We start from the raw sequence: 15,347 nt of genomic DNA, 5'->3' as shown, positions 1-15,347 counted from the left end.
GTCTAGGGATCAAGTGAATATTTTTGAAATAAAAATTATTTAAGCAATATTTACCAAATCCAGTCTTCCAGGACGACTTCTTACTTTAATGCTTATGTTTTATTTAACCGCTTACCCCTATATTTAATTAAAATAAACTAAAATTGATGTTTTTGCAAATTGTGGGAAAAAACTCAAATTAACGGCGTCAATTAAATGACAAAAAAATGGCGAAAATTATGATTTTGCTCATTTTTATTGTAAAGATAAGAAAAGTAATAATCTGTATTTGCGATTTGGCATGCTTAAGATGAGTTCATCAAAATCACTTTGAGGAATGGCCGCCCATATGTTTTGTAACAAGTCAAAATATTGTTGTAGAGTATATACGGTATGCATACTCGGCACAGCTCTTCTTTGAAGCATATCCCATGCGTGCTCAATTGGATTGAGGTCTGGCGATTGAGCAGGCCACGGCAGAACGTTGATACGAGCTTCGGCAAGAATGCGTGTTACGACTGTAGCCGTGTGTGGACGTGCGTTGTCATGCATTAGTTGAAATGAATCACCCAACTGGCCTCGCAAAGGGATGATAACATCTGAAACAATCCTCTCTGCGTAAACTTGAGCATTGAGGTTACCCCTGATCCAAATGAGATCGGTTCTTCCGCCGATCCAAATACCGGCCCATATCATTATTGTTCCCCCACCATATGGATGAACTTCCTGACATTATCTCAAACGTTCATGACGTCCAGATGTTCTCCAAACTCGAGTACGTCTTGTATCCGGTCTCATACCGAAGCGGGATTCATCCGAAAAGCACACATAGCGCCAGTCTTCTTCCTCCCAGTTTCTGTGTTCGCGAGCCCGTAATCGTAAACGGGTCCTGCGATTGCAGGGTGCAATAGGTGGAACTCTGAGCGGCCTTCGGGATCGCGGATCCACTTCACGTAAACGATTTCGGATTGTTTGATCGCTTATTTGCAAGCCTGAGGAGCTGTGGAGCCTCGTAACCAACATCATGGCGGTCATGGTACGATTCCGTCGAGCAGTATTTTGGATATACCGGTCCTGTCTGCGAGTCGTGATGCGAGATCGTCCTCCATGTCGCTCGGCCACGCTGCCCGTCATGCGTTAGCGCGTCCAGAGGCGACTTATGACGCTCTGTGTAGTGTTAAGAGTGAAAGCCACAGCACGTTGCCTGGAACCAGCTTCCAACATTCCGACGGCTCGCATCATGACTTCTCGGGTTAAATGATGTCGTCTCTCCATAATAATGTAAATTGTTTCGGTTCCGATGCAGATATTGTAATGATTTTGTCAAAACGCTATAACTCATTTTTATACAAAACCACATTGACAATCGATTTTCTTCTTATTATCGAATTTTAAACAATATTCCTTATTTAAATGTTAAAACTCACTAAAAAGTATCAATAGCGATACAAAAAAGTTAATATAATTAACCCTAATTGCAGCAATACTCTTAAACGTACTTGATCCCTAGACACTTTTGATGTGTGTATTTCAAAACACCAAAGGAGAAACAAATTTGAAAAAATGGCAAAGACAAGACGGAGCGCTACGACTTAACTTCAACTGCCTCTGTGGCTGAGCAGAGGTCCCAGGTTCGATTCCCGGGCCGGGAGAAATATTTGTATGACCTACATTTGTTTCTCTCGTGAGTTTGGGTGTAAATTGTGCTTGTCTATATGTGTGTCCATGGCACCCGCGACACAGGGTTTCCCTAGTGCGGGGCTATGTTAAGTGTGTGTGTTATTATTATTATTATTATTAATGAAATGGTGCTTGTCAAGGACTAACTGCCTCCGTGGCCGAACGGTTACCATGCTGGACTGCCACGCAGAGGTCCCAGGTTCGATTCCCGGGCCGGGAGAAATATTTGTATGACCTACATTTATTTCTCTCGTGAGTTTGGGTGTAATTTGTGGTTGTCTATGTGTGTGTCCATGGCACCCGCGACCCAGGGTTTCCCTAGTGCGGGGCTATGTTGAGTGTGTGCGTTATTATTATTAAAAAAAAAGGACGTTCGCCTGCCTCCCATCCGCTGGCTACTCGGACGAATCTCGTACCTCTACCCCGGCACCGACGGAGTCTCCCGCGTCGCCGACGTCCACACCACATCGGGAACGTTGCGGAGAGCCTTCAACCGACTGGTTCCTCTGCCACTGATGGAACCTGATGTTCCAAGGCCGGCAGATTGTTAACGTGGCAACACTGAGCGCCCCGCGCCCTCCGGCGCAGCGCCACTTGCTCCATCAACCGCGGCCCAGCCCGCACGTCACGATAGTGATAGCTTTTAAGTTACATACATTTTCAAACCAATTTGCAGAAAAGTAATAAACTTATACAATATTCCAAGTCCTTCTCTCCGCCCGGCCTTTTTTTCAACGACTTTTAGCCGTAGCGCCATCTAAGATTGTTTTTATAAGGTTTCCTTCAGTTGTCATAAAAATGCGTTACTTAAAATCTCAAAGAATTTCGAGTTCTTAGGTTTTCGCGATTGTTACACATAGGTCACGGTTGACAGTAAACCGCGACCATGGCACCTGTAAAGGGCCCGAAACGTCGGTTTGTTTGAAAAAACAAATATACGCGATTTAAATCCGGAAAAATAGTTTCATTTCCTATCTCAAAGACTATTCAATTTTTTCCCTTTTTTCTCCCTCTATTCAAAACCACTAGGGCCCCAATTCTGCTAATCTTCTCGAAACCACTGGTCGTTTTAATACCATTGATAATGCGCTCAGATTACCTACATTGCAATTATGTTAACATTTGTTGTTCAGCCAAAATCTAGTTGCAATGGCAGTAGAAGTCTCAATCAAGTGTCTTTTTTTCAAATAATTAATTAGTAAAGTACGTCGACTGGCCATTGAAAAGCAGAACACCAAGAAATTGCTGTGGCAGTTGAATAGAAGCTCGATGTGTAGCCACTGACAAGCCATTACTCTTAACTTTTAGCAGAATACCAAGCGCACAAAAATTCCGCCATTGACACTCTACCGAGATGATTTAACATTAGCAGGCATGCGTCTCGCCAATATCCGGCTCGCACTCGGACGTGGGGATATTCGCAGGAATAAAGGTAGTTGCCTAGTTGCCTCGTAATTAGTTCCAATTTTATCGACAAACCATAACAATACTTTTTGTTGCTGGTTGATTGATTGATTATAAAGACATTACGAAAGTGGCGTGCCGTCTTCGAATCGATAGAACACTCATTGCGCCGATGCCCGCAGAGGTGCGCGACTCGGCACCGGCACGACCCGGGCACGACATGGACCGCTGCTCAATGAGAATCCTACTCGATTGGATCAGATGCCCTTCGTGACGTTTATTGTTGAAGACTAGTTTCCGACTCACGAAAGGTTTTCGGTTGATATTATTAGCTTATCCAATCGATTCGATATAAGAAAGAACTAAGGAACAATGACTGCAGGCTCTTAATTAACATATTCCTTTAATTTTTAATTTATAATAAACACGAGCCCGTCTGGTGGTTTTCGCCGTCACATCCAGTGTTGTCATCTTTCTTTTTCGATTCCCCATCATAACGAAATCGACAACAAATTTTCTAAATCTGATGATTATTGTAAGTAGTGACTAGCACTTAAAAGTAAAAGATTAAACAATCGTTTTTGCTAATAATATGCTGTCTGTATAATAGAAGCACCTACTTTTTCAAACGCAAAATCAATTATGTTAACGGTACTTTGCGTGGCCTACCGAGGAAAATTAAAGGAGCTAGTTGTTATGCCAGTGGAATTTATTCCAATTAATGTGTTATTTATGACATTGGTGATTTGAGAGGCCATCCACGGCGCAGTCGCCGCCGCGGCGTTGATGAGGCGACTAAATAACATTCGAGATTGAATCCTATTACTTCTGTATATCAACTTTGATTGGTAGGTACTCCTAAGGGTTGCCTCGAATTGCCGCAGCCAGACGATGCGACGCCGCGATGCATTAAAACGACCAATGCAACATACAACTATTTTATACGAAATAAGTTTACATTTCATTAACTTGTCACATGCGAATTCAAAATATTACTTGTGTCAAATGGTTCTGCTAAACTTTTGGTTTTTCACTTTAAAATAACGATTTTGTAGCAATAATTACTAAGAATCGGCTTCAAACTCAAACAAAAAATATTGTAATAATGTTTATCGCAAAATCAGCGACAAATTAGGTACATCTATGTCTCAATTCATTTTAGAACCGAGTCTCAAATCTTGCCGATTAGTTGGAGTAAATAAACTTGATCTTTCCCAACAATAGGGAATCGGACAATTTTTCAGAAAGTGTCTAGAATTAACTAAAATAGATATGTACAGCCATGAAAAATAATATTTTATTAAAATAAAGCTTAATAGTCTCTAAAATGTGCTAAAACTACGTTAAAATTTAAATAGAAACAAATTGGCGCGCAAACGTAACAAAATGTCAAATTGAACGCGTGACGTCATTTGTAGGTAAACAAGCTACGAAATCAAGGGCAAGGTGTTATTTTAAAGTTTTTGTGAAGTTTGAAGTCGTTATGGAACGGAAAACATATCGTTGGTGTGTAGTACCTAAATGTAAGAATACTTCTATAACTACCCCAAATAAACTATTTATTGATGTACCTCGAAAATCCGACATATGAAAAAAATGGTTGGTCCTAGCACGACGAAATGTCTGTAAATTCAGCAATATACTTTTGTGAGGATCACTTCGACGTAAGTACATTTATTAACACATGCTTCGATCTATGTATCACTCACTGCATAAAGTGTACTTACGTCGAAATGATCCTCACAAAAGTATATCGCTGAATTTACAGACATTTCGTCGTGCTAGGACCAACCATCTTTTTCGTATGTCGGATTTTCGAGGTACATCAATAAATAGTTTATTTGGGGTAGTTATAGAAGTATTCCTACATTGAGGTACTACACACCAACGATATGTTTTCCGTTCCATAATGACTTCAAACTTCACAAAAACTTTAAAATAACACCTTGCCCTTGATTTCGTAGCTTGTTTACCTACAAATGACGTCACGCGTTCAATTTGACATTTTGTTACGTTTGCGCGCCAATTTGTTTCTATTTAAATTTTAACATAGTTTTAGCACATTTTAGAGACTATTAAGCTTTATTTTAATAAAATATTATTTTTCATGGCTGTACATATCTATTTTAGTTAATTCTAGACACTTTCTAAAAAATTGTCCGATTCCCTATTATAAAATCAACGAAGTGCGGTTCATGGACTTTGCTAGTATAATTTTACGTTTTACTTTGTGCCTAGTTATAAATATATTTTTGTATATAGTTAGAAGTGAAAAATAAATAAATTGTAAAACAATGTATTTTAGAATAAATGCAAGAATACAACGCAATTGATTTAGTTCGACCATAGATTAGATACCGACCTTGTACGTACGTACAAGACTATACAATACTTCTTATGTACGTAACATTTTAAGCATGATTGAATGTTTACCTACCCAAAGTATTGGTTATCTTATTTTATTTTATTTTTATTTTATTTTATTTATTGGAAGACCAACGGCTATCTTATAGAATAAAAAACTTAAATAATAATGGTGAGCCAATTATAGGTCCTCGCCGATAGATACATTTTGATTTGAAATTATTGAGCGTTAAATTACAACTAAACTATTATGACGCATTACGAACTATGGGTAAATATACAACACTTACAAATTCACTTTCCTATCAAAAAACAAATTACTCATTAGACGCTTCACCGATGCAACACTAGTGTTAAACAGGTCAATATCAACCTGTCTGGATAGTTGGTTAAAGCTGTTACCAGCACGCAAGAGATATGCATTTCGCCGATAGTTCGAGGAGGCCGAAGGTATATGTAAAGGCGAATTAAACCTAAGGGTCTTTGTGTGGGCTCTAAGGAAGATCTTGGACACAAGTTCTGGGGAGTCTACTGCACCAGAAGCAATTTTTCTTAAGAATACTAAGTCTGCAATCTGGCGTCGCTTCTCTAGTGGCAAGAGATGATGTTTCCTACATATTTCAAGATACCGGCTTGAATCATACCTCTCCCTTGTTCGATAACATAAATATTTAATGAATCTCTTTTGCACGTTTTCAATTCGTGATATATATGTTAGATACTGCGGGCTCCACACCTGCGATGCGTATTCAAGGTGGCTGCGTACAAGTGAGCAATATAAAATTTTTAGTGTCTTAGCCTGATGGAAATCTCTGGAGTTACGCATCACAAATCCAAGACTCTTTGAGGCTTTTGAAACGATCGAATCGATGTGGGAGGCAAATAGTAACTTATGATCATGAAACACACCAAGATCCCTTACCACAGTATCGCGTTGCAAAGTAATGTCTTTCAGTGAATAGTTAAATTGTATTAAGTTAATTTTACGACTAAAAGTGACGACAGTGCACTTAGACGGATTAAGGTCGAGTTGGTTATCGGTACAGAAGGTGTCGAGCCTACTAAGGTCTTCTTGAAGCAAGATTGCATCAGACACTGAAGAAATAGGTGCTATGATCTTCATATCATCCGCAAAGCATAGTAGTTGTGATGATTTGAAACAGTGTTCAATATCGTTTACAAAGATTGCGAATAAGAGAGGCGCGAGCAATGATCCCTGCGGGACTCCACTAGGTACCCTAAGCCACCCAGAGACATAATTTTTTACCACAACCGCTTGTGACCTATTGTAGATATACGACGTAAGCCACCTTAGCAGATCGCCACTGATACCGATCTTCTGTAGTTTGCATATAAGTAAGTCATGCCGAATTCGGTCAAATGCTTTGCTATAATCCGTGTAAATGACGTCGATTTGGCAGCCATTATCCATATGCGAAGTCAAATAGTCGTTGAACAGTATCAGGTTGGTCACAACGGAGCGCCCTTTCAAGAATCCATGTTGAGTGAAGCTAAATGATTGCCTGAGTGCAGAATAAAGTTGATCATATACAACCCTTTCGAAAACTTTCGATACAATACACAACTTTGAGATTGGTCTGTAATTCATAATGTCCGTTCTGGAGCCTTTTTTGTGGACTGGTGTGACGTATGCACGCTTCCACACACTTGGTACCGTGCCCTCTACTAACGATCTATTAAATAGAATAGCGATTGGGACAGCTATAGTCACAGAACAGCGTATAAGGAAGTTAGCTGGAAGTAGATCTGGACCAGCCGACTTTGCAGGATCTAATTGCGAGAGAAGTTTTGATATAATATTACCATCTACTTTTATACTAGAAATGCTAGCAACGGTCGGGGTAGAAGCGTGTGCACAAAAAGTAGTTTGAGATGTCGATGGTACGTGGCTGTCCAAAAAATTTGAGTGAAAGTATTTGGAAAATGCATTACAAATGGAGTCACCAGTGTTAAGAACAGACTCTTCGAATTTCATACTTATTGGAATGTCATTCACATTTGACTTAGACTTAATAAATGACCAGAACATTTTTGGGTTATCCTTCAAAGAATTCTCTACCAAATTTATATAATTCCTATAACTTTGCTTCTCTAGAGTCTTACATCGATTTCTTAATAGTTTAAAAGATTGCTCATCAGCACTATTACCGTAAATTCTATATTTCCTCAAATATTTGTACTTTTCTTTGAGAGATTTTTTTAGAGCAGGGGAAAACCATTCAGGATATCGCTTACCAGTGACAGTTTTACGTGGTATGTACTTATCCCTCATTGACTGCAAGGTGGTGTAGAAAAAATCAACAGCACTGTCAAGAGGTTTTGTGTTTAGTTCATACTCCCAGTTGACTAATGAAATTTCTGAATTTATCGCATCATAATTACCTTTATTAAAAAGATACTTTACATACGAGGCACTACTTAAGGGAACAAGGTCAAAAAATTGCGGTTCGATAGTTAGGGCACCGTGGTGAAGGTCAATTGGTACGAGCGGGTCTTCACTGCAGTCTGCAACCTTGACATCACCATTTGACAGGACAAGGTCAAGAGTCCTCCCATAAACGTTCCTTATGCCATTAAACTGTCTAAGACCAAGGATGTTTAACTCATCCACCAGTAAATTTTCGTCATCAGTGGTAAAATTCAATGGGTCTAAAGAAAAACAGTCAGCACAGCCTGGAGTCCACGTTAAGGTACTCAAATTGAAATCTCCCGCAATCAAGTACTTGTCGTACGGCGATCGCATGACTACTGTATCTAAATTATTCAGAAAATTATCTAATTGTTGAGAAAAAGTGAAACCCTGCCCCTCGTTACATAAATAAACAACACAAATATGTAGATTGATATGACGGTCCACGTCACGTTGTCTAAGCACCAAAGTCAGCCATAAATCCTCAGCACTCGAGTGGTATGTAGGCTGCGGTATGACGGTAAGGTCCCGACGTACCGCTATCAATACACCCCCACCATAAATTTGGCCCGTTGCAGCATAGTTGCGATCGCGCCGCCAAACAACGTAGCGATTGTCAAAAAGTTCAGCATCCTTAATACTGTCCAACAGCCACGTCTCAGTAATAATCACTAAGTCATAGTTACAAGTACATAAGTTACGAAAGAATACCGTCGTTTTAGTGCGTAATCCCCGTGCGTTTTGATAGTATATTTTGAAGTTAGTGTTCACTGTGACAGAACCCTTTCATAATTAATATAGAAACAGTATAGCCAACAAATAGCAACAAAAAAGCATAAAACATTACAATTATATAGGCGGTCCATAAAATGAACAAAAATGATAAGTAATACGCGCGACAGCAAAAATAGTAAATATTATTTGTATTCATACTCAAAAATCGGTTACTAAGATCATAAAATAATAAACTAATTATAATAAAACGGCAATCAAAATGGCCAATTAATTCAGCGAAATGCAATTCTACCCCAACGTGTGAAGCATCCACGAATAACCAAACTGATCGATACCAAAACCGGCTGTCAAAGCATTCAATATTGCGCGTCGAAAAGCACATGACCAGTGAATAGAAAAAGTGTGTAGGTAAAATACGCCCGGTCTGGTCGAACCGGTTCCGTATAGTAGGCAAAAAATGCGCTCCGAAACAATAGCGAGACATCGGTGCAGCAGCAATTATAAGCGCTTTATACACAGAAAACAATATGCTGGTGATTTCCTGCGTCATTATAAAAATAAGTAATATATACTCGGTTAGCATGGTAAAGAAAGTACAAAAGAAGCGCTGCAGAGATAAACAGTAATTTAAATTAGAAAAATTGAGTTTACAATAAACTAAACCATCCTGTTTAAATCTCCCTCACTAGAATACCACAAATAAAACATTAAGGCTATAACATACCTAATCAAATAATCAATTAAACAGTAATAACACAAAGTAAAAAATAAAACGCAATGTGACAAAAATGTTTCGACAACATTGACTTACAAATAAATGGACGACGGGTCTAATACAAAAACCACGAAAAACATGTCCCAAGTCAACCTATTTAAACGTAGTGACATGTAAAGGAATATGAAAAAGCTAAAACGTTGAATTTTAATTGTAATGTCATCGCAGTACTATTGTCTAATTTTGCTTGCTTCGCTGTCAGTCGAACAAACGAAGACTAAAGCGTGAATGACGCTCTGTATACGATTTTAACGCCCTACAAATTCGGACACTTTTTAGCGCGGACCCGACGTCCATATAATTGTAAGTCAATGTTGTCAAACATTTTTGTCACATTGCGTTTTATTTTTTACTTTGTGTTATTACTGTTTAATTGATTATTTGATTAGGTATGTTATAGCCTTAAATTAAATGTGACATAAGCGGCAAAGGAACGTTTTGTTAAGAGGCCTGTTGCCAATGTCAATGTCACATTCAGGGTCGTATTCCAAAACTCTACTCAATGCTCAAGTCAGGACTTGAGTATGATTTCAAGCACTGGAAATACGACCCTAATGACAAGGACTCAAATCCTAACTTGAGCATTGAGTAGAGTTCTGGAACACGACCCTGAGATTGAGAACAGTGTGACCATTGTCGCAGGATCGCAGATTTCTGCCGTTTGGGCAGATTTAATTTTTATTCATTTTCATTGCAGCAGAACATGTTAACGTTGTATTAAATGTGGCAGAGTTTGGCAGATTTGGAAATATTCTGCAAGTTCTTTATTATTTTTGAGAATAAACTGCAAATTTGTTGTTTTTTGCTACTACGAACAAACATGAAAGGGTTGTAACCCTAACAAGCCGTGACCAGGTTCACGGCAGTAAAACAGAAAACTTCCGGTCCTGAAATTTATTTAAAGTTGGGTTAAGAAGAAATGGTAACAAAGAAGTAAATGGCCGAGTTATACTGAATTACAGACACGTAGTCATAGGTACACACGCCAGCACATTAAGCTACACATTGACGTATCTTGTTCCGTTGCACTGGAAGCGATTTTAGAACAAAAATGTGTAATCTGCCGTTATCCGTACATGATAAGGCTATAGACTGTTATACACTTATTAGAACTGACACATGATTTAGACTATATTATAATGATTACAACTTGTACAAGTAAAAGAATCAAAATTGGAGGCGATTGAATTTAAACAGTTGTCGCGATCGAGCAGGGAGTGACGATGGAACGAAACAAAATCAGAATGCGAGGCAAAAGAACTATGGAAAAGCAAAATTGAAATTGAAATACGGGTGGCCAGGAACCGGAGAAAGGTGATAAAAAGGTGGGATGACGATGTAAGGAGGTCACACTGTCACAAACATCTGAAGTGAAATACAGGACAATATTATAAACATAACCTATGAACTTTATAATCGTAGCTTCTACAGGCTGTACTCAATTAGCTTTTTTAATGCTTTGATAATGAATCACAAGTAGGTATTGATAGGTCTCTTTAATGCATAATGTCGTCAAAAACACTGCGTCAAAAATACACGGGATGTCGCCATCCTTCTTTTAACGAAGCCAAATCAATGTGATGTGGTACCTATGTAAATTTTGTTGGTGTCTTTTGGTCTGCAGGACAGACAGACATTGATTGGTAAAAAAGGAAGGAGGAAATGGCGTAAATGCGAGTCACTTCGGACTGCTAACGTAAATAAATCTATCACCCACAATGTAATTGATATATTTTTGTTTCATTTTAAAATGTTTTTGTTTTGTTATTGTTTTATGAAATGGGACAGGCAATAAAAATAAATATATATGTATATGATAGTATTCTTCACATACTTTTTAATTAAATAATCTCAGTACAGAGTACTAAAAAACCGAAAATTTAAATGGGGCCACTATTGAGGTACCCTCTTTCCAAAAAAAAAAGAATCATCAAAATCGGTTCACAAACACCGGAGTTATCGCGTAACATAAAACAAAAAAAAAGAGTCCCTAAGTCCTAGGATTATGAAAAAATATATACATTATTTTCCACTCAGTAATGCTCAGTGTGCATTAAAATGTACATATTTTTGTTTAGCTAAATTAAAAATAACTATGCATGTATAGGTTCCAAATTATAAAAGTTTTCTGTAGTTTACTAACAGTTTGTTGTATGGAACTTTGATGTGGGGTTTTGGATATTAATAGGAATTTAAAAACGGGGAAAGGAAATCGCGGAATAAAAATAAAAACAAACGAAATTTTGGTACGGTGATTAACAAGATAGGGTAAGTAGTATATTATAGGTAAATCTAAACAATGAAGGATGGAAATTATGAAATGGAAATGATATGGTAATAGCTGAAAATAATGTTAAGTGGATAAATTATAATCTAAATTTTAATAACATTGTTCCTTATGAACTGAGCCAATGCATTATAAACAGTTATTCGCAGTGTTGCCACTGTAGCCAGTTTTTAGCTATATAGATTTATTCAGATTTACGAAATTATTAGATACAAAACAAAATATTTGATAGTTAAATATTTTAGCTCTTTTAGTAAGAAAACTAAAAAATTGTAAAAAAAACGAAAATAAAGCTTCACCTTCAATATCACAAGATGATAATGATTTGATTGATATTGATGATAATTATTTTTTCGATTTATAATTTGTAAAATTAAGAAAAATATGAATTTAAGAACGCAATCCCATAATTATGTTTTTGTTCAGCCACTTTAGGCAATTTTACCCAGAATTAATATCTTGGAATCTAGCAACTATTTTACTTAAAGTTTAACTACTTCCTCCTTGGGCAACGTGGCAACACTACTTATTCGTCCCTTTTTTTATTAATGGTTTTGACTTAGATACAAGTCCTTTGAGTCTTGTCTTCGTTTAATTATCGGATACTCAGTAATATTTTCCATTGTAGTTCTAATAGATTGTTTTCAATTTCTCTTAAATAACTTAGTTCACTTATTAGGTTTTTTTACATAGTCTTTTAAGCGGCGGTAGTCAATATTTATGTTTTCACTTTCACATAGATCACATTATCTTCTATCACCTTGAACAAAAAACCTTTGAATTCGTAATTAGTGGAATGTTCAGGATAAAATCTTTTGTAATTTGGTTTCCGTTAAGGGGTATAGTTCTAACTTTCAACATCGCTATTTCTTTTTTCGTTTTTTTCTCCATAATATACTTAAAATAAAATTAATAATCGTTGTAAACACTGTAGTTGTAACTTCAAAAGCCTGCCATTTCCTTATTCGTCCCGCTTCAGATAAACTACAGAGTACTTTATATATAAATAAACTGCTAGCTCCCAAAGCGATAATACGTAGGTACAAAATGGATTCGAGTAATGCGCGGGTCTTGTATTTTCTAGAACGATATGTATGAAACCGAAGAACTCATTTCAAACCCAAAACATCCAAATCATAAAATTAAGCACAAAGTTAACGATGCATAGAACCGTATTAATATTATAAAATTACCAGTCAATGAGTTGAAAGCGAAGAAGTTAATGGCAAATTTTCGTGTGTATCTTTGTAAGAAAAAAACAATCTATAATTTCGGGTATGGGGGTGGAAGATGTATATGAACCTATATGGTTCGTATATACCGCCATGGATAAATTCTTGGGATCAGTGTATGGCTGCGAACGCACAATAGATACTGAAGATAAAGTAATTTTTTTTAATTTTGGTAAAATAAAATTAGCTTAAAGGTAATATACTTTTACTGTAATAATAAAAAAAAACATATATCAACAATGAATTTATATTATGAAGTAGCATAATTACCCCGTTTGAGTGTTGTCCGAGCATTTACAATAACCTTTTTTTGTATACATTTTAATGAAAATGATTTGTATAAATATTTACGAAAATAATATGGATACATGCCATGAAATACCAAGAGTTTACATTTACCATTGATTGTAGTTTGTATACTTTTCTGTCAAAAAAAGCACACCTTTAAAAAAAACTCGTGTCCTTTGACTCGAGTTTGTTTGAAGTGACCGTTTACACATGCGTGTCGTGCATCGCATCACCTATCGCACGAATGTGTGAACGCGTTTCAACTACTCGACACGAATGTTTCGTCGATTGTTTCGACGAAACATTTGTCGAAACAATCGACGATAGTGTACACGCGGTGTAACATTTGATGCGTTAAATTGTGACGATTGGGACACCATTTTGTGACAGGTGGGACAAGTTATATTTGAATACATAGAATTTTAAAAACTACACTGTTTATATGTAGATTGTGAAAATGTCTTAATAAGACAAAAATTATAAAATATTTGCTTGCTAACGATGGATCTCATATTAAACAGTGTAATTTTATTAATACCGTGTATTCAATTGTTACTCATCCCACCCGTCACATATTAACATATTAATTTCCTTAAAATTTAACAAAGTTATTAATTAAGTGTATATATAAAATAGAACTTTAACATTCGAGTTATCTCATGAAACTAAATATGAATAGTTCATCTTGATCTTGGCAATGAAGCCATCAACTCAAACAGGCGGGTGTCGTGAGTGTATCACTCGTCACATTTAGAAAATTAAAAGTTTTGAGTATAAATAATGTCATAAATTTATGTAAATAAATAGTCGCAGTTGAATTGCATATCTGGCTTCATGATACTTCATTTTAAGTCTAATTAACGAAGACGTGGGTTCGAATCCGGCCGGATCGAAGGATTTTTTTCTGAGTATTCGATCTTTGTATTAATAATTATAACAAACTAGTGGAGTAATAATATAATATAAATATTATACAGAAGCCGATTCGAGAGAGTCACTGTCGCTTACATTTATTATGAATTAGTCTACTGTTTTGTCGATGTTTGTGGTCTATTGACCACGACGAATATCAGTAGATGGTCTTATCACTGACGGATTCCATGTTTTGGTCTTCGTTTAATTTAACAACAAATAAGGATACAATTAATAAAAAATTGTTAAAACAAAAGAAAATAACAATGCAAATTAATAAAACAAATCAACACCCAAAGTAACAAAACAAAATACCAAAATTAAAACGTGAATATTTATAACACGGACACAGTTTAATAGATATAAATGAAAATGGCCGAAAGGTTATGCGCACCTGGCGTGAAAAGCGGGTAAATACAAACAGGGATTACTTTGAATTTGTTTTTTTTTTAAATCCCTGTGGTATTTTTTATGCATGTCAAAAGGAAATTGAAGTATTTTACATTTTTAAAATTATAAAATCTAGAGAAACTGTATTTATAGTTATTATGAACTGAGCTTTAAGCATCAGTTTATTTATATCTGGTATATATAGATATATATATGCTAACATAATATAATATTTATTTTTAATAATAATGCAAAGCAAAATTGCTGCGACAAAAGCCTGAAAGATAAAATAATCCAGCTACAAACCGATATCGCGGACCGAAACCAGGCTTTGTTGTCTAACGATGTCGAGCTAGCGGGCTGTTTCGAAACTGCAAACGAAAACCCTACGCATCTTGTCCTTGAAATTGCTAAGAAGATTTGTGTTAACATCGATGAGAAGGATATAGTGAGCGCTTGGAGAGCGGGGTCCGCGCGACCTGAAGGCGGGGGTGGCCCGCCGAGCCGACCGTGACCTCGAAATGTTTTTTGGCAGATCGTAGCGTTGGTTAGTATTAATATTATTTGTTGCTCTACAATACTCCAGGTCTTTCACTCACATTAACAAGACACGCAAACATACAACTACGACACGCCGTAATTCTGTTAATGGCTAACTCCAAAAAATTTAATTGTTTAAAATTAGGGTTATTAAATGCACGATCTCTTAATACCGGACAAGATAAATTGTTAGTGACTGTTCTAAATCATGGCCTGACATCCTCGCTATCAACGAGACTTGGCTGGGAGCAGGGGAAGAGTCGATGGCACCTGCTATTCCTGTATACAATTATTTACATAGAGCTCGAGTAGGAAGACGAGGTGGTGGTG

At 36.8% G+C, this 15,347-nt stretch overlaps 1 protein-coding gene across 1 annotated transcript in view; it reads right to left on the bottom strand.

Moving 5' to 3' along the window:
- LOC113231131 (endoplasmic reticulum metallopeptidase 1-like) overlaps positions 1-15,347 on the bottom strand; it is a 42,067-nt gene that overhangs the window by 17,895 nt on the left and 8,825 nt on the right. The gene's annotated exons all lie outside the window — the stretch shown is intronic.

This window comes from Hyposmocoma kahamanoa, unplaced genomic scaffold (genome assembly GCF_003589595.1).
Source record: "Hyposmocoma kahamanoa isolate Upper Pololo Valley unplaced genomic scaffold, ASM358959v1 64, whole genome shotgun sequence".
In the NCBI taxonomy this organism is placed as follows: domain Eukaryota; kingdom Metazoa; phylum Arthropoda; class Insecta; order Lepidoptera; family Cosmopterigidae; genus Hyposmocoma; species Hyposmocoma kahamanoa.
Note: the sequence above shows the minus strand (reverse complement) of the source record. Positions and strands in the feature narration are given on the sequence as shown.